This window comes from Pelecanus crispus, chromosome 7 (assembly GCF_030463565.1).
Source record: "Pelecanus crispus isolate bPelCri1 chromosome 7, bPelCri1.pri, whole genome shotgun sequence".
Taxonomy (NCBI): Eukaryota; Metazoa; Chordata; class Aves; order Pelecaniformes; family Pelecanidae; genus Pelecanus; species Pelecanus crispus.
The window spans coordinates 49799044-49818002 of NC_134649.1; positions in this window are offsets into that span (position 1 = coordinate 49799044).

The window sequence follows — 18959 nt, forward strand, 5'->3', positions numbered from 1 at the left end:
TGTTTTTCTTATAGTGTAGTTCTTGTAAGGCCATTATGAAGCTTGCAGGTGATCTCCCAAACGCAGGGAAAAGATGAATTTGAGTGTGTATGCCTGATCTTTGCCATTCACCAGACAGGAAAGCTTCAGCTGTTGAGGGTCACCTGGGAGTAGGGGTGAGTAAAGGAAAACATACCTCAAGTCTGTGTTCCAGCAGATTTGTGGCTCTCGTTCAAGTTCTCCATGACTTGGCCCATCTGAAGAGCTCAAGACCTCTGACTTCCGTAACAAACGTCCCCGATCAGGTCTCGAGTTCTGTTGCAGGTGTCTGTGGCAGACTTGTTGTGTGTGGAGCATGTTAAGTCTCTGACCGTGTGCCCCAAAGAGAGTAGGCTGGGAATTCACTTTTTTTTATGAGCCAGCCTTAGTCGAGGACTGTCGCTGCAAAGAGCATTGCTATCTATTACAGCCAATACCACGTTGCTCCGCTTTTTAGAGGTTGGACATACTGCTGAGTATTTTGGGGAGGAAGGACAAGACTGCCTCAACCAGAACTTATCCTTGAAGACAACTGTTAACTTGGCTCTGTCTTTGCCTTAGACCTAGTTAGCTCGGGAACGCGTAATTGAGGTGTGCAAGAAATAGCTTTTACTTTCCCTGGGCGAAATGAGACTTCTCAACCATATCCTTGCAACAAAATGAGTAAATGGTTTGGAGAAGGGATTACTCTCTGGTGAGGGCTTTTTTGCCAGCTTCATCTGTCTCGGTCCCTAGATGTGAGATGCTGCCTTCTCTATGCTGGATTTTCATCTAATTAGAACAAGGCATGGCTGCTTACTGCAGAAAATGAAAAAAAACCATCCCACCTCCAAAACAAAAAGCTTCTTTCTTCTCCCCCCCGTCCCCCTTTCATTTTCCCTGCGTAATGATTCAAGGGGCAGCCTGTGCTGACAGCAGTGATTTGATGGGGAATGAAGGAATGGAGCGTGGTGGCATCAAGCTGTTGGCCTCCTGAGCAGGTGGCTGCCTCTAGCTACTGACCTGCTTGCTGGTGTTTCCTGATGCTACTTTCTCCAAGTTGGTCCATGAAGAACCTAGGGCGGGTGGGAATTCTGCACCGAGAACCTTGCTGGGCTCTTTCCAGCCTGTGGAGAACTGTGCCCTGGGAAATAGCTCATGCTGTGTTTAGAAACAGAGGAATGTGGAAACAAGCTATCTGACCATCACTTTGATGTTTTTTTCTTCTTTTTTTTTTTTCCCCCCTCCTGGATTTGTTTCCTCTTTGATTGACGTTATCTCTTCTGTTGTTTTCTGTTTCGTAGTCCTGATTCAGAGGCCGTCGAAGCTGACGGGGCACTTTCTGTTGCCTGTCTCGATCAAACTCCAAGTTACAAGGAAATGTCTATTGAACACGAGTGATTGGATTTTTGTAATGTTTTTAAAGTTCCTCTGAATTTTTGAATGATGAGATTTTTGCCCATCTGATGCTACTTTTGCTGGGTTCAGACTTCTAAGTCTCAATTCTGAAGTAAGCGTTAAGTGGGCTGAAATCCTGATTTTGGGGAAAGAACCAGAGCTCTAGTGTTTTCACTGTGGTTGCACATTTACTAGCGGCGTCGCTGCCCTGAGCTACTATTTGCTGTCTTTCCTTGTCTTGCTTATCTGCTGTCAGACGGTTGGTCAATGTGTTACAGCTCTGAAGCGGGGACCCAGTATTTTGATTGTAGTTTCTCTTAAGTCCACATTTAAAAAAATACCTCAAAAAAGCCACTCTTCCCATTCTCGGTTTCCTGGCAGGTTGAGTACAGTAAGATCATACATGATAAAAGATCTAAAGTCCAAAAGTGTGCGTGAGACCTTGTTTTTTTTAGGGTGTAATGCATCGGGCCAACCTAGTATTTACGGTTAAAAAGAAGTGACTTCTGGTAGCTGGGGACAAAGGTCTTTGGCTTGGGTTCCTGTGCGTTTGGTGGCAACGCTGTAGATCTGATCTGCTTCCACCAGAGACCACTCTTGTGCCACTGTTTGAAGATTTCTGTCTGTCGTGTAGCAGCAAGACAACCGTAATGTCTTGAAGGTGGAGTGTTGGAAAATACGGTTTTATAGCTTTGTGGAGCACCGCTTCTCCTTTGGGGGGAGCTGCAAAGTGGTAAGGGCAGATGAGTGTGAAAGGCAAGGATGTGGGGTGCTGCCAGCAGCCCGTCCCAGCTGCACCGCTCCCTCGCTCCGCTTCTCCCTGCGGGTGCGGAAAAATCATCTCTAGTTCCTAGAGGCATTTACCTTTGTCCTTCCTTGAAACTTCTTTTAGAGAGAAATGTTTTGCTGATCACCACTTGTATTGTTTATTCGCCTAAAAAAGATCAAGTGTTTGCTGAAAGCTGCTTTGTACTGCTTTTGCCTTATTCGTCCCCCACTTAACTTACACTGATAAGAAGGCTATTTGATTGGAAAGATTATATTGAAAAAAGGTTGAAAAGCATCTTTTTTTTTTTTTTCCTCAAAGATAATGCAATTTCTGTTGCCTTAAATTTTGCTATAGAAGATGACAGCTTGGGAGAGCTGCTCCAGCCTCATTAGCACAACTTGGCGTCCCAGTGATGAGAGTTGGTTGCTCCCGTTTTCCAGGAGGAGACGGCAGGTTTGCTTCTTAAAAGACTAACTCTCTGAAGTTCTGTAAAGCCATTTTTCATTTAGGTAGTGCTAATAAGTGTGAAAAAGGTACCTGTACGTCCTAGCCTGTAAGTGGTGAAGACACACCGACCTGCGAGCTGCACGAGTCGCGGCAGGAACACTACCGACTGCGTTCGGCGACCGACCTGCGGTAGGAGCTGCCGCGGCGGCTGGGTGAACTGGGAGGGCTGGGACCAGCCACGCTCATGCTTTTTGATCAGGTGTGGATTTACGGGGTCGGGGAAGGAGCTGGAGGAGGTTTAGACCTTCCCCGCTCCCTGTCCGTCTCTCTCCCCACCCGGAGAGGCAGCTCCGCACGGCTCAGCCCAGCCTTGCAGCGTAAATCAGTCTGGAGTCTCTGCCCGTGCTGCAAGTGTGAGCGTTCATCAAGTGGGTACTTAAATTCACGTGATTTCACCCACCGTTTCAAATGAAAAATACGTGCAATGAAGCTTCCTGAGTGCGCTGCGGCTTGGCACAGTATTCCAGGCTCCAGGAGGAGCAGTGAGTGTGGTTGGGAGAGCGGAGATCGCACCGACGGCTCCCTTGGCCAACCTCTCCTGGGAGGGCACCGCTGCACGTTTTTAGAGGCAGATCACAAGATGCAGCGGCATTTGCACGCACTAGAGGCAGGTGCTCTAAAAAAGTGAAAAATCAGATCAGAAAGATGGAAAAACAAACAAAAAAATAAGAAAAAAGGATTTTTTAAATATTTTTGAGTAATTGAAATTACTTGCCCTGTAAGGCCCAGAGGCTTTTGCAATAATGGCAATCTGCATACTATTAATTTTTTATAACGTTCATTTGGTGGAATAAGTAATTCTTAACATTAATAGCTCTTGAAAAGTACCATGAATCAATTATCTTCATCATGTAATGGTAGTGCTAGCAATCTGGCATGATACGGTTTTGTCAAGGAGCTGCGTTTCGTTAACTTCAGACGAAATACAAAACTCTGTTTTGAAAAAATATTGCTTTGTCCTCCTCTTTTACAGAGGAGATTGATTTTTAAAGCAGCCTTCAGGAGGAAAAATTAACTCTAAAAGGAGTTTTTAAATAAGCATTTTTAACAGAACAAATATCCCCTTGCTCTTGGATGCTGCTTAATGAAAAAACAAATTATGCGGTAGCTACAGTGGTTTTTTGGGGTTTTTTTTTGCAAATGATTACTCCTCCTTTCCTTTTGCTTCCATGCTCGCAGCTGCGTGTAGCACTGATACAGCCCAGCAGAGCCTGGATCCCGCACCTAATGCGCATCAACAGGCTTTTTGCCATTTACATGTGCCGTCATGAAGCAGTGTGGTATTTTGCAGAGTGTAGTAAGAATAATTAATCCATAACTCAATGAAAGAAAAATCAGATCCAACAGAGTTGGGGTTGAGGTGTTTTTTTTCCTCCCTAGCTTTTTTTCTCTTTTTTCTCTTTTTTCTCTTTTTTCTCTTTTTTCTCTCTTTTCTCTCTTTTCTCCTCTTTTCTCTCTTTTCTCTCTTTTCTCTCTTTTCTCTCTTTTCGCTCTTTTCGCTCTTTTCGCTCTTTTCGCTCTTTTCTCTTTTTTCGCTCTTTTCTCTTTTTCCTCTCTCTTTTTTCCTCTCTCTTTTTTCTCTCTCTCTTTTCGCTCTCTTTTCGCTCTCTTTTATCTTTTTCTCTCTCTCTTTTCTCTTTTTTCTCTCTCTCTTTTCTCTCTTTTCTCTCTTTTCTCTCTTTTCTCTCTTTTCTCTCTTTTCTCTCTTTTCTCTCTCTTTCTCTCTTTTCTCTCTTTTCTCTCTTTTCTCTCTTTCTCTCTTTTCTCTCTCTTTTCTCTCTTTTCTCTTCTTTTCTCTTCTTTTCTCTCTTTCTCTCTTTTCTCTCTTTTCTCTCTTTTCTTCTCTCTTTTCTCTCTTTTCTCTCTTTTCTCTCTTTTCTCTCTTTTCTCTCTTTTCTCTTTTTTCCTCTCTTTTTTCTCTTTTTTCCTCTCTTTTTTCTCTTTTTTCCTCTCTTTTTTCTCTTTTTTCTCTTTTTTCCTCTCTTTTTTCTCTTTTTTCTCTTTTTTCCTCTCTTTTTTCTCTTTTTTCCTCTCTTTTTTCCTCTCTTTTTTCCTCTCTTTTTTCCCTTTTTTCCTCTCTTTTTTCCCCACTATATACGCCCCAGCCAGTGCGTTTTGCACCTGATTTCACAATGACTGGAGACTGACAGGCTGCAGGCCTTCGCTGCCCGCCGGGGCAGAGCAGGTTGCATGATATTTTGTGACACTGCAGTAATAGCCAGTGACGCTTTGATGGCAGTTTCATGCTCGATGGCTCGCTGAGGTTGGCCGGCTGCTCTCCCGGACGGCGAGAGGTGGAGATGCTGGCTGGGGCACGCCAGAGCTGGTGGGCGCTGACCCGCAAAAAACCCAGAGAAAAGCTCCTTAAGGATACTGGAGTTGATGCTTTTCACGTAAAATGGGTGAAATTTGTGAAAAGGTGACGTTATGGCACAGACGTGGTTGTGCCTTGGATAGGTGGAAGGTTCTCTCTGCTGCTTCCATTACAGCTCGGCTTTGCGCTTCATCATCTTTGTCTGCGGGGGAGCTGGAAGGGCAGCCTTCCCGAAACCTTAAATCACTCAGATCTCCGCAGCTGCCAAGCCCATGTGAAGTTCCAACAATAGCAGCGTCCCAGTCTTCAACTAGAAGAAACCTGGAATAATACCTGTTCGGCACGACCCGGTGGGAGCAGGACACGGGGCACCTTGGTCAAACACCGGCAGACTGGAGGCTGGAAACGCTCTGTTCGTGCTCAACCCGTTGATGTGAAAAATTCCTGTTCATTAGAAACGCGGGTGAGTGCACGGCCCTTTTCCTCGTCTCGTGCTCCTGAGAGGATGTTGCAAAAGATTTAAAATCCAGCGTGTGCAGCTGGGAGGTCGCGTGGGGCCGTGCTTCCCAGTGCAAATGGTGGTATGAGCTAGGTCAGTTCTTCGCCATGGCTGCTTTGCACCTTCCTCCTCCTCTCTGAGCGCCAGCGCAGGTTGCCCAGAAAGGCCATGGAGACTCCATTCGTGGCGATGTTCAGAAGCGTCGGGGCACGGTCCTGGGCACCCAGCTCTGGGTGGCCCTGCTTGAGCAGGGGGTCGGCGAGGCGATCCCCAGAGGTGCCACCAGCCTCAGCCAGCCCGGCATCTTCACGGGGACCGCGGCGGCTGCGGGGAGCGGTGCTGGCTGTACAGGAGGGATCGGATCTTGAACCCGATGTTCTCCAGGCACCACAGCGGGACCGCGGCCGTCTGAATCCTTCAAAACCCACTTTAATCGCAAACATCGGCGTAATGGGCGTTGTGGCTCTGCAGCCGCTGTAGTGCGGCTCCTAATGGGGGATGCTTTGATAGGGTTAATGACGACTCAGCTCCTGAAATGCCTCTCGTCTTAAAACATCCTGAAATCTCAGCATCTGCTGCTGGCTGAAAACGGGCGATAAAGAGAAAGGAAGGAGGTCTGATGTTAATTCTGAGATTCATTGATGTTCAGGCAGTTTATGTATGAATGGAGATCACGGTGATTTAAAAAAAAAAAAAATACAGGGTCCCCTATGGTTCAGTACGGTCTCAGTTTATCCACGGCTGCCTTCATCCTGGGAACGCGTTTGCACCCATTCATAACACAGAGGGGCAAAGCAAGGACGGCACCGTGGAAGGGTGTTTAAGATGATACATTTAAAACTTCAGAAATGAAAACGCTATTAAAACCGTATTATTCATAATGTGAAAAATGCAGCCTTTCACTTCTGTTGACACACAATTATTAGGGTTGGAGGATTACTGCACCTGAATTTGTTTTGCTGCTGACACCGCACAAATGAGCCCCAGAACTTTTTGAACCGAGGAAGGGATTTAGTAATCAGGACGATGGTAAAGAAAAACACATTGGCCTTGTCTGTTAGCATGCACTGGCCCTAAAAATATACACTAGCAATTTCATGGGTGACCTCTGCTGTAATGTGATCCCGAACCGAATGCATATTCATATGTGGATTGCCAGCCTGTTAGCAACACACATGAATGGTTTTTGTAGGGCTGCTCCGTTGGGATGCAAAGGGGAGTCGGATGAGATGTGACGGTGCTCGGCAGGAGCCGTCACAGCTTTTTTTGTGTGTGTGTATGCGCAGGTTTGTGCTTTTTGCTGACAACGAAAGCCCTGGAGACTCTAAAACCAGTCAAACCCTGCAGTTTGGGCTTGGTCAGCTGAGCTGGCCGTGTTCGTCCGCTGCGGGTGATGCTAGACCTTGGTGCAATGGCAGGGGCGTGACGTCGCGCGCTCCTCCCAGCTGCCCCCAAACCATGTTTTGGGGAAGAAAAATGTGCTCGGCCCACCCTTTCCCTTTCTTTTTCAGTGGTCTCTCTAGCTTAACACTGGAAAGATTTCTCTACAGCAAGTGAGGAATGTTTCAGTTTGATTAATTAGTATTCCTATTAATACAAGATGCGATTCCATTAGATTAATCTATCTTATTGGTCAGGCTTTAATTAATTAGGTAATAAAAGCGACCCTAAAATAAGAAGAAAATCTTGAACGCTGGTTAATGAAACCCATGGATCTACTTATTAAGAATTAAAACCTTTCTCCCTTTAATATTTTTCTGCATTATTAAACCCTGCTCAGTTTCTGTGTATGGTTTGTCCCATCAATAATGAGAGTCTTATTTCTGAATTGCTTTGTGTGAGCCAAGAAATCTAATATTATCTAATTAGGGACAACTCTTCCTGCATAATAAATGGAGGAGCAGCAAAATCAATTTGTTCCAGCCATTCTGCATTACTATTTTTAAAAAAAAAAAAAAATTCCAGTCTGATACACTGTATACCAGTTTTCATAGGGGGGGAAAAAAAAAAAATCTCTACGGATGAAGAGAGCTGGTCCTGTCCCTGGGGCTGGGCTCCCTGGGCAGCCCGGCTTGGGGCGGCTGGGTGCTCCGATGCCTCCATCCCAAGGGTGCTGTACAAAAAAGACAGAGTTTTGGAGACTTTGCACAGTCTGAATGCATCCGTCCCCTCCCTGCCCCTGTGTTTTCTGGCGCGGAATTATTTTAGTCCCTACAGGTTTTGAACAGGTTAACGCTGGATGGAGCGCTGCTGCCGCGTGTGTTATGGGAGGGATGCGATAAAAGAAGTCTCTGCTTTGTTTTCCAGCGTTGTTGCCTTAGCCTTTTGTTCCTCCTGCCTGGGGCCAGGGATTTCGCTGGGATACGCTGCGATAAAAGTTTAGCGAATTGGTTGCAGGAGCAGTTTTGAGGCTTTAATACTGAAAGAATGCAGCGGATCTCTTTTTATGTATTTCACCCTCTTGTGTCAAAACATGCTCGTAGCTCGAAAAGTGTGGAGGGATTCTGGAGATGAGCTCAGGCGGCTGCTGCCGGAGCCGGCCCGGGGACCGACCGCTGCACGCTGGCTCCCGCCTGAACCCGGGGGCTCGTTTTCCCTGGGGACAGAGGGGGACGCACGCGACGGGGCAGGTAAGTGCTGCAGCAGGGCCCTTAGGTTCAGCCTGTGGTTTGGCTGACTTCTGGCGCAACAGCTTGCGGCTGAATTAGTTTTGGGGAAAGGAGATTAATCTCTGTTTAAAAGATAATTAAAAAGACCTAACTGGATGCAACGTGAAAAAAAAAAAAAATAGGTAAATGCGAACAATAAAAAGGAGAGAAAACTAGGAGATGGAAATAGTGTTCCAGCCCCAGGAGAAGTCAAAACCAGTTTTAATCCCAAGGAACAACCAATAGGACGAGAGGAAATGGCCTCAAGTTGAGTCAGGGGAGGTTTAGATTGGATGTTGGGGAAAATGTCTTCATGGAAAGAGCGGTCAGGCATTGGAACAGGCTGTCCAGAGAGGTGGTGGAGTCCCCATCCCTGGAGGTGTTCAAAAATATGTAGATGTGGCACTTTGGGCCATGGTTTAGTAGGCATGGTGGTGTTGGGTTGATGGTAAAGAAACCATCGATTTCTTGGGTTGATGGTCTTTGATGGTTGGGTTGATGATCTTAGAGGTCCTTTCCAACCTTAATGATTCTATTCTAGTTTTACTTCCATTAAAAAGAATCCAGCCACCAAGCCAGGAAAGATGAAATTAATTATTACTCTCCCCTTAACTGCTTTAGTGGTGGACTTGGTAGTGTTAGGCTAATGGCTGGACTGGATGCTCTTAAAGGTCTTTTCCAACTTAAACAATTCTATGATGGCAATCCGTAGTGGAACAATGACATTAATCATTGCATGCAGATGTGGTGGCTTCGTGCTGTGGCTTCTGCCGATGGCCACCAGCAAGTGACAGCAGGGCTGGTACGAACCAAAAGCGGTGCAGGCACGGACAGATGTTTCAAACCTCAGAGCTCAGGTAGGGGTGCTTTGAGGGGGGTACTGCATAATTTATCACTGCTCTTTCAAGAGGGAGATCACTCTTCTAAGCAATAATAAGAAAAAGATTTTTTTTTTTTTTCCTTTAGTGCTACAGTTTGTCATACGGTGGTCTGAGGAAAATAATCGTGATGACACTGTGCATGAAGTTTTACAAACTACATCCCCCTTTGCCGGCAGCACGGTTTTGCTATTGACTTTATTGGGTCCTGGGCTTGGCCGTGTAAAGGGCAAATATTGCAGGAAATTGTCCTGGTTTCAGCTGGGATAGAGTTCATTTTTCTTCCTAGTAGCAGGCACAGTGCTGTGGTTTGGATTTAGTAGGAGAAGAATGCTGACAACACGCTGATGGTTTAGTTGTTGCTCAGTGCTGCTCATGCCAGGCAAGGACTTTTCAGTTTCCCCTGCTCTGCCAGGGGCACAAGGAGCTGGGAGGGGGCACAGCCAGGAGAGTTGATCCCAACTGCCCCAAGGGCCATTCCATACCATACGGCGTCATGGGCAGTATGGAAACTGGGGGGGTTGGCCGGGGAGCAGCGATCGCTGCTGGGAACTGGCTGGGCATGGGTCGGCGGGTGGTGAGCAATTGCATTGGGCATCACTTGCTTTGGATATTGTTATTACTATTATTATTATATTGTTATTATTATTATTTTACTTTATTTTATGTCAATGATTAAACTGTTCTTATCTCAGCCCAGGAGTGTTTCTCACTCTTACTCCTCTGATTCTCTCCCCCATCCCATGGGGGCAGGGGCAGCGAGCAAGTGGTTGTGTGGTACTGAGCTGCTGCCTGGGGCTGAGCCCCGACAAAAATAAATAATAATAAAGTCATTAGGCAGCTTGACATTTATTTCTGAATGATTATCTTTGGCGATGGCCTTCTTAGTTTTAAAATAAAGGTAAATGACTGTAAAATAACAACTAAACCCCTCAACATTGTATAAATTATTGTACTGCTGTTGCCAGTTATCACAGAGCCTCAAAACAAAAGACGCTATTGCTGGGTAAGCCGCTCTATTAAAAAATTAAAATTAAAAAACTATTAAAAAATGCCATAGTAATGCTGAAACGCTACAGCTCTCAGATTGTTACCTTCGCAGAGCCAATGGTTTTTACTAAGAAAGCCAGATTCATTAAGAAATGGATAAAAAGACATCTAAATACCAAAAGGCTTCGGAAAACTGTAGCGGTTGCACTGAGGGAAAGCTCCTTCCATCACTTCACCGCCTCCGATACCACCTATCCCAGACTGGGCTGTTGCTTGGGAGAACGAAGCGTCGGTGCCTTCACCGCGTGGGCGTCCGTGCACGTGAAGAGTTCCTGACATGATAAAGGAATTTTTCTTTGCTGTTTCTACTCCTGAGGACGCCGCTGCAGGGGTGTCGAGTGCTGAACGTCACTTCGAGCTTGCGGATCTCGTGCGACGGGCGTGCGCGAACTTGGGGCGCGGGGAAACGCTCCCGAGCCGCTTGGTCCATCGCGTGTCTGCAGTCGGACCCCAAAGGCAGAGCCCGGCTTCGGAGGGGCTTTGGTCGGAAGGGCAGGAGCGCGGTGCTCCCCGTAACCCTTTAGAATCAGCAACTTTTTCAGGTGTGTCGGGAAGGCGGGGAGAATGCAAAGCAGCGTAACTGCAGGACTTGCCGCGGGGACAGGAAGATTCAGGTTTTGTCATGTGGAAATGGGGGAATGAATTGAGCGGAAGCCCAGAAGAAAAATGTCACGCCTGTAGAGATATTGTGTTAGTTTTGGTAATGTAGCAGTAACAGGCACAATAAATTAGCGGTACCCTGAAATTAAAATTTCCTATTCAGGAAGTTTGAGGCTTGTGCTGCTGAAAAACGGATCCTGAAGCAATTACCTGGTGATAAAGCTGTGGGGTTTTAATCAATACTGGAGGTTGTGTATGCTTGCCTTTTTAATTTAGAGGTTATGATTTTTAAATGCCATGCTAAACCTTACTCTCAGATTAAGGACTACTTTGAGGTCTGTGCCATGAGGTCGTCTTGCTGATACTTGTCTTGGTCAAAAAGAAAAGGTTGGTTTGTATTTCCGGCTACCGTCGTTGAGCAGAAGGAAGAACGGAGAGCTCCTGCGGAACCCGCAGCCCCTCCGGGAGGTTGGGTGGCCTCCTGCTCCTCCGGCCGCTTTGGCAGCTCCCGGTCCCTGGAAGGAGGTTTAATTCCCAGCTCTGCAGCCACTTTTCCTTCCTGAATTGCGCCAGTTATTACACACTTATATTTGATTCTTGGGCCTTTGATCATTTGCATTCTAGACATCAACTACAGCTTAAAAGCAGGAGTGGTTTCTTTTCTTGGGAGGTAAGTGAAGAGGCTTTAGGGATAAGCTTATGCCCCTTTCCATGTAAAAACGCTTCTCTTGCTTTTACGCTCCTGGTGCTGCTGGGGAAATGCTGGTTTCAGAGGAGGTCTGCTAGTCTTGGTACTAGTGGGCTTGCCACAGCCAAGGGAGTTTGGAGAAAATGCCAGTGTGACCCATTACATTTCATTCAGACCTTGAAAAAAGAACATAAAGCCTGATGACTGGGAATTTGTTGCGGTTGCACCAAATGACATTATATACAAACAGATGAGAATGGCCTTCGGAGTAAGTACTCGACAGCAATTTAATTCTAAGTCTGTTTATGTGAAATCCTTTTTGAACAGAGGGACAAACCGTAATCCTTCGCATGTGATGCTCTGAATCCTGTTGAACCACAGTCGCGTTGTTATTTCTCTTTTCCTCGTAGTGAGGCTTTGGGGTCTGATTTTATTTTCTTTGGCTATGAGCGGCATTAACCTGTGTCTGTTTTATAGCTTCCCTGTTGCAACTTCCAGGCTATTGTAGCAGCGAGCTTGCCACTATAATTACAGTGTGTAATTTATCTTTGGTTCTCAGATTCTCCGGCGTAATTTCCTGGAGGGATAACTCAAATGATAATGAATGCACCGTTATGAAAGTTGCGTTGCCTTGTAATAACAGTAAAAATGAAAGGTAAATTAAACAAAAACATATTAGGGCACGTTATACTGACACAGAGCAGCATTCCCCTCCGGTTTGGGGTGAGCTCCTGGTGCAGGAACACCCGCGCCCCGGTCTGCTGGAGCAGCCGGGTCAGGGGAGGGATCCCCTCGGAAAGCACCGGCTCCCGCGGCTGCGGGGCTCAGTACCTGCCCTGGAAATCGGGAGAGTTGGTGGGACCTGAGGAGGGAGAGGTAATCCTGGGGTTGGAACTCAATGTGGGTGATGATGGGGGGGGGAAGTATTTATGTAAAATGATGTTTTATCAGTAAGGCAGCAGTCGATAAGGCTACTCTCACCCTGGATTCTTGCAGTTTGTGCGGATCCTGGTTTGTAAGAATCATACGGTTGAACTCAATGAACGTAACCCTAATTAGCTTCACTGCAAGCCCCGAGAGGGGTCTGTAAAGAGCTTGAACCCCAGCTTACGAAAGCTTCGAAAAACAAAAACTGCTTAAAAGAAAATAGGGGAAGAAAAGGAAAGGTCGACAGGGGAGAGAAGGGTGAAAAGGAGCTTCAGCGGTTTTTCGCGCAGAGGCTCCGGTGCCGCAGCTCGGAGGGATCGTTTGGGAGGCTCCTGTTTCTCCGAGGAGTTAGACGCGCTGCTTCTGGCTTCAAATGGTGCGGATAGCCATTTTTATAAACCTGTGCGCTGCCGTGCGATGGCAGCTGTTCGGGAAACATGGTGCCGTATCAGCCCATCAGCATACTTGCAGGGAGCAGCTTTCCCTGCTCCGGCCAGAGCATCCCGTCGCCCTGCGCAGCCTGATCCCTGGAGGGGAAGGGAGCTGAACCCCTAGGTGCCATTTCAAAGCGAAGAACAGCTTCTGCTTGAAAAATAAAGATGAAAGGCGTTAGCCTGGCTGGCGTGCTCCATGTGCAGGACCCGACGCGGCGCTGGCTCCCGCTCAAAGGCGTGAGCTTGATTTCTTGCCGCCGTCGCAGGAAGGCTGCGGCGCTTCGGCAGTGTGCTGCAAGCCCCGGCAGAGCCGGTGCCGCGAGGTGACACAAATGGGCTGATGTATTTAACTCAGAAGATATTGAAGTGATATCTTCCTTTTTGCCTAAAGCAGCAGTGAACTTTGCATAATATTGAGTTTACAACTTTTTTTTTAATTGAGCGTAACTAAATATCTGATGCTATTTTTTTGTTTTATTCTTCTGGTTTTGTCCTGGTCATGTGTGAAAACCCAAACCAGGGTTGAGACCATAATAACCAATATACCCTAACGCTCTCTTCCATTAAAGGCCATGAAGAAATGCGGCAATTCGCATGATGATGGGATTTCTGCCCTGCTATTCCCCTATATTTATGCATAGATTTAATAGAATCATAGACTCGTTTAGGTTGGAAAAGACCTTTAAGATCATCCAGTCCAACCATTAACCTACACTACCAAGTCTACTCTAAGCCAGTCAAGGGTAGACTAGACTGAACCATGTCCCAAAGTGCCACCTCTGCCCGTTTTTTGAACACTTAATCCCAAAACTACTGAAAGAAAAACTCCGGAACTGTCAGTCATGTTTCCTGCAAGTTGAAGGTATTAAGAAATCCGGGGATTATAGGTCAGCACAAAGCTGTGGGATGTCTCCCTGTGAATGGCAGTGAAACCCAGTGGCTCCCACCAAGGCCTCGGCAATAATTCCTGGTAAAAATCGCTGCTATTAACTGATGCACTGCCATGGCTTCACATCTGAAAGGTAAGATCTACAGCACTGTAAATCGCAGTGGAAATGTCATGCTGTGCTTCCTAAGCAGAGCGTGTGCAGTATATAACTGTCATTTCCTCATTTAACTATCATTAAAATTAAGCGCCGGCTGCAATCGGTGGTATGTGAAGGGAGACCTTGTTATCAAGATTGAACTGGAACCTCGGTGCTTTATACAAATTAATTGAGCTGCGAGCCCTCAAAGGAAACAAAGACAATTAACAAATTCTGTGTCGGTTCTAAGAGTTTAAAAAGAAAACTAAAATCCGATGCTTTTTAAATGTAGCAGAGACCGGCAGCCTCACTCTGCAAAGTTTCCTTGCTGCCCTTCCTTTGCTCTCCGCCTTACTGGGAATAGTCAAGGCTCGGTGCTGGCAGGCTAATGCAGGGTTAAAAGGAAAGTGCTTTGTTTTGGCTGCCCCTTTGGGCTGTATTTAACGTGAAGGTCGTGCTTCAGTTACCGGGCTCCTCCAGGGCGCTGTAGGCTGGGCACTCCCGCAGGTCCAAGCCCTGGAGCGATGTTTGCAAGCGTTGCTGCCAGCGTGTGGGTCTGTCTGCAGGGACTCGTTAATGACGGGTGGCGTGTCCCTCTTTAAGCGACATTTTCATATTGCAGATATCGAAGAACTGAGTCCAATCAGACCCCAAATGCTGTCCTCCAGCCCCGGCAGTCCCCTGTCACTGCCAGTTCAAACCATCCTCCGTGAGGGAAAATTCAGACTTTGTGGTGCAAAATTACAGCATAAGCTTTAGGAAAAGGGGAATAAAAGCCTGAGATAGGATATGTTTTTACGTTAGGGCTTTGCACGACGTCCTCGGATGTCGACAAAAGCAGTCCCTGTGTGTTTTGTAGGCTTTGGGTGCACAAGGCCACCTCCCCGGCACTGGTGCGCGGTGTTCGTAGGTGGGGAGGGGTCTGCTCTGCACGGGGCCCCAGAGCCTCTGTCGGGGCTCGGCACCACGCAGCCGCCCGGCACCATGCAGCCGCTTGGCACCATGCAGCCACTCGGCACCACGCAGCCATCGCTCACTGCCCCTGCCCCCATGGGATGGGGGAGAGAATCGGAGGAGTGAGAGGGAGAAACACTCCTGGGCTGAGATAACAACAGTTTAATCATTGAAATAAAAGAAAGTAAAATAGTAATAATAACAATATAATAATAATAGTAATAACAATATCCAAAGCAGGTGCTGCCCAATGCAATTGCTCACCACCCGCCGACCGGTGCCCAGCCAGTTCCCAGCAGCGATCGCTGCTCCCCGGCCAACCCCCCCAGTTTCTATACTGCCCATGACGCCGTATGGTATGGAATGGCCCTTGGGGCAGTTGGGATCAACTCTTCTGGCTGTGCCCCCTCCCAGCTCCTTGTGCCCCTGGCAGAGCATGGGAAGCTGAAAAGTCCTTGCCTGGCATAAGCAGTGCTGAGCAACAACTAAACCATCAGCGTGTTATCAGCATTCTTCTCCTACTAAATCCAAACCACAGCGCTGTGCCTGCTGCTAGGAAGAAAATGAACTCTATCCCAGCCGAAACCAGGACAGCCTCGTTACAGGACTCTCATTAACTTTAGTAACCTCACATGTATTGAATTTCTCTAACTTCTGAAAACACCAATGGGTTTAACTTCTTTTCTCACCGCTCGGTCCCGAGTCGGGACCGGGGACATGGGGGGTTGGGAGTCGTCTTGTGAGAGCCACCATGCTCTGCCCTGCTTCGCCAGCGTCGCTGCAAAAGCAGCAAGCGCTGCGTTGCAAGGTCATGCCTGTGGAAAGTTGTCTTCTGCTCGGCGAAATCTCTTTCTCTTGATGACTTACACGGCGAAGAAAACCCTCTTGACTTCAATATTTTCAAATGTGCTGCTAAAGAAGGGGGTACGTTTCTGACTGTACCCTGGCCCTGCCGAGTGACACTGGCGTCCATCACTTCAGCTCCTGGAGCCTGGCTCTTCAGTGCTTTTCTAGTTTATTTACCCTGTAAACCCAGAGTTAAAATGCTGTTTTGCCTATTAGGACAGATGGCAACAGAAGGTGCAGGAAAGCTTTTTAAAGAAATAACAATTTCGGAGAAAGCCAAGGAGGTACAAAATCATTCTCAAGATCTAATTATTCCAGGGAATGAAAAAACAGGCTTCTTGAACTTGCTTTCTCAGGGTTATATTAATAAGAAGCATTTAATCATTAGGGAGATGAAATTAGTTCACCTAGATTGATCTCTAAGCTGAACTGGAAAGTTGGACAAAATAATAATTTCATAAACTTCCTTAGAATAATAATTTTCCTGAACAATTATGCTGAAGGACATCAGCTAGTAACCTTGCGGGGCTCTGATACCCGCTTATGCTGCATCGGAGAAGAAAGATGAAAAAGTGTAGCTGTTGTTTTTTAGAAACAAGAGGGGGAACGTTTTGGCTCCCATGCACATGTGCACAGCTGTGGATGCGGAGGTGGGTCTTAGACCTCATGGGAAGGTCTCCAAGATCAATGTTTCTACTTTTTTTTTTTTTTTAATGGAAAGGTTTGGCTTGTGAATATTTAAGGGAAGTGCCTTTTCCCTCCCCCTTTTTAATTACCAGGAAGGAATTGTGATTTTTAGCAGCTCGTGCTCAGTTCTCAGTCCTGGGTCCAGACAGGTAAAACTGTCAGAATTTGTCTCAAGGGTGGAAAAAACAGAATAATAATTGAAGAAAAATGTTGCCAATTGTTACAATGGTATGTTAAAAACCAGAGGGAATGCGATTACCAACCAGTCATCAGATTTGGCAGTCAGGACCTACACTTCTAGCTTCTCTTATCTTCAAGGGACTTTGCTGTTAGTAAAACGCTGGGGAGATGTTCCTCAGCAGTCAGGGTTTGAGGCTGCAGGTGAAACGTGCTCTGATTTACGCCCGGGGTGCGAGGGTATTGCACAAGTTTAGATTAAAGCCCTTGACCCCATCCCTGCCATCGGGCTGGATTAGCCCAAATGCATTCTCATTTTTATAAACCCTTTTCAGGTCAGAGGATGAAAAGATGTGGTGTAACCGCAAATCATCACCGTTGCTTCTTCTTATCCATGTGATATAGGAATACATGGTTGGGCTCTGTCTTCCCACACCTAAAGTTTACAGAATATTGGTTTGAGCGCAGCAGGATTTCAGTGAATGATTTGCCTTTTGCAGGTTTTAGTGTTTGAAATTATAGAATCGTAGAATTGTTGAGGTTGGAAAAGACCTTTAAGAGCATCCAGTCCAACCATTAACCTCACACTGCCAAGTCCAAGTCCACCACTAAACCAATTAAGGGTAGAGTAATAATTAATTTCATCTTTCCTGGCTTGGTGGCTGGATTATTTTTTAATGAAAGTAAAATGAGGAATCACTAAGGTTGGAAAGGACCTCTAAGATCATCAGTCCAACCATCAGCTCAACACCACCATGCCTACGGAACCATGTCCCAAAGTGTCACAGCTACACGTTTTCTTGAACACAAGCAGTGTCGTCCGTGAGCCAAATCTGGTGGCTGTGAACCACAGTGCAGATGCCTCACTGGCAAGGAAACGGAGCATAATTCAGGATTTACCTAACCCGTGTCCGCTGTGGATCAGTAGAAGTCTTCCAGTTTCAACTGGGAGCCAACCAGTTTGGCAGTTATCCGTTAGGGGCACAGCCATTTGGTTACCTGACTTATTTTAGTGAAGTGGTTTTCAAACTTTCTGAATGGGGAGAAGACCTTCTGTTTGTCATGAAAGTTTAGTATAAGAAAAGAAATCTATTTATAACCTAAAAAATGACTGTAGGAGAATCCAAACCAGTGCCTGAAAATACCGGAGACAGTTGTTACCTCTGTGTCCTTTCAGTAGTGAAGATCAACCGTATAATCTGCAGCAACAGCTTAAAAATGTATCCCAAGTGATGTTCTGAAATAGCTGTATTGCCAGAATTAGCGAAGGACAAGGGAAAAATGGGGCGGTTTATAGCTTAAGCGCCTGCAGACAGGGCCAGGCACTGGTGTCTGGAGGAGACAGCCCCAGCGAGCGTTTCGGGGGATGTACTTGTAGTAGGGCTTTCTGGAAGAAACAAAAAAAGTCTGTAGCTGGCTATTGCCAGATGACTCGGAATAATGATAGTGTTAGCAGTAAACAGTTTTAATTTATACAGGTGACATTTAAAATGCAAATCAGACCTTAAGATAATTGCTGGAAATAAGGAAGCCTCTGTTGGTTTAGGGAATATTTCCAGTTTCTATGGAAATTATTTATAATGCAGTGAGATGAATGAAGAAGCTCATGTCTTGGAAGACTTGGCTGGAGCCGCTCTTCCATGGAGTCAAAAGACTTCTTTGAAGTGAACGCGTGGGGGCAGGAGCTTGTGGTCAAGGTAATACACTGGGAAAAAGTACTCAAATCTGTTGAAAAAGATAATTTCTCTCTTGACGTAGCAAATGCAGGTGGACCAAAATTAAGTGATGTTACTGCAGATGCGTATGCCTAACTCTGCTCCCTGAATGAAGTTGCAGTTGCACATCTGCTTTCAAATTCAGGGAGTATTTTTAATTTTTATGCGTCTTGTACACATGCTATTGTAGGAGAGAGGGCTAAAGACTGAAACTGCGTTTTGTTGGTCAGTACTGGAGGTTACGGTGTGGTGAACTACTCAGCGGGTCCACCGCTTGTTTTTGCAGGGTCCGTGAAACGCGGCTTAAGGAAAATACACTTTTTGGGGGTTTTGCATGCAGTCAATAAGAAACGATGCTGCGGGAGGACTGTGGGGCTCCACCGGGCAGAGCCAGGTCCCGGCTGCAGTTCTCCAGCACTAACATAACACAGATGGTCGTAAAACGACCTGCTGGGGTGGGCTTTTCCAGCGGGTGCACTGAGCCCTGTGTTTCCCCTTGCTCATGCCGGCAGGACGGGGCCGGAGGGGAGCACCGGCATGGGTGCTGCTCGCGCCGGCGCCCTCGCGTTTCGTTTCCTGGAGCGACCTGTGTTCTCCCTCTTCTGAATCCTGGTTGTGTAAATGAAATCCAGACTCACCTGGGCTGATGGTGCTTCGCATTTTAATGCGGTTTATATTGTTTAATGGGCTTTTGAGTGCTCTGCATTGACCTCCTCCGAAGCAGTTATTTCCTCTTTGCGGTAGGTGAACGCTACCTCAGAGCGTCCTCTTGGGAGCCTCAGCATCTTTATCTGATTTATAGCAGCTTTCTCCACTCTTTACAACCACCAATCTTGTTTTCTGCTT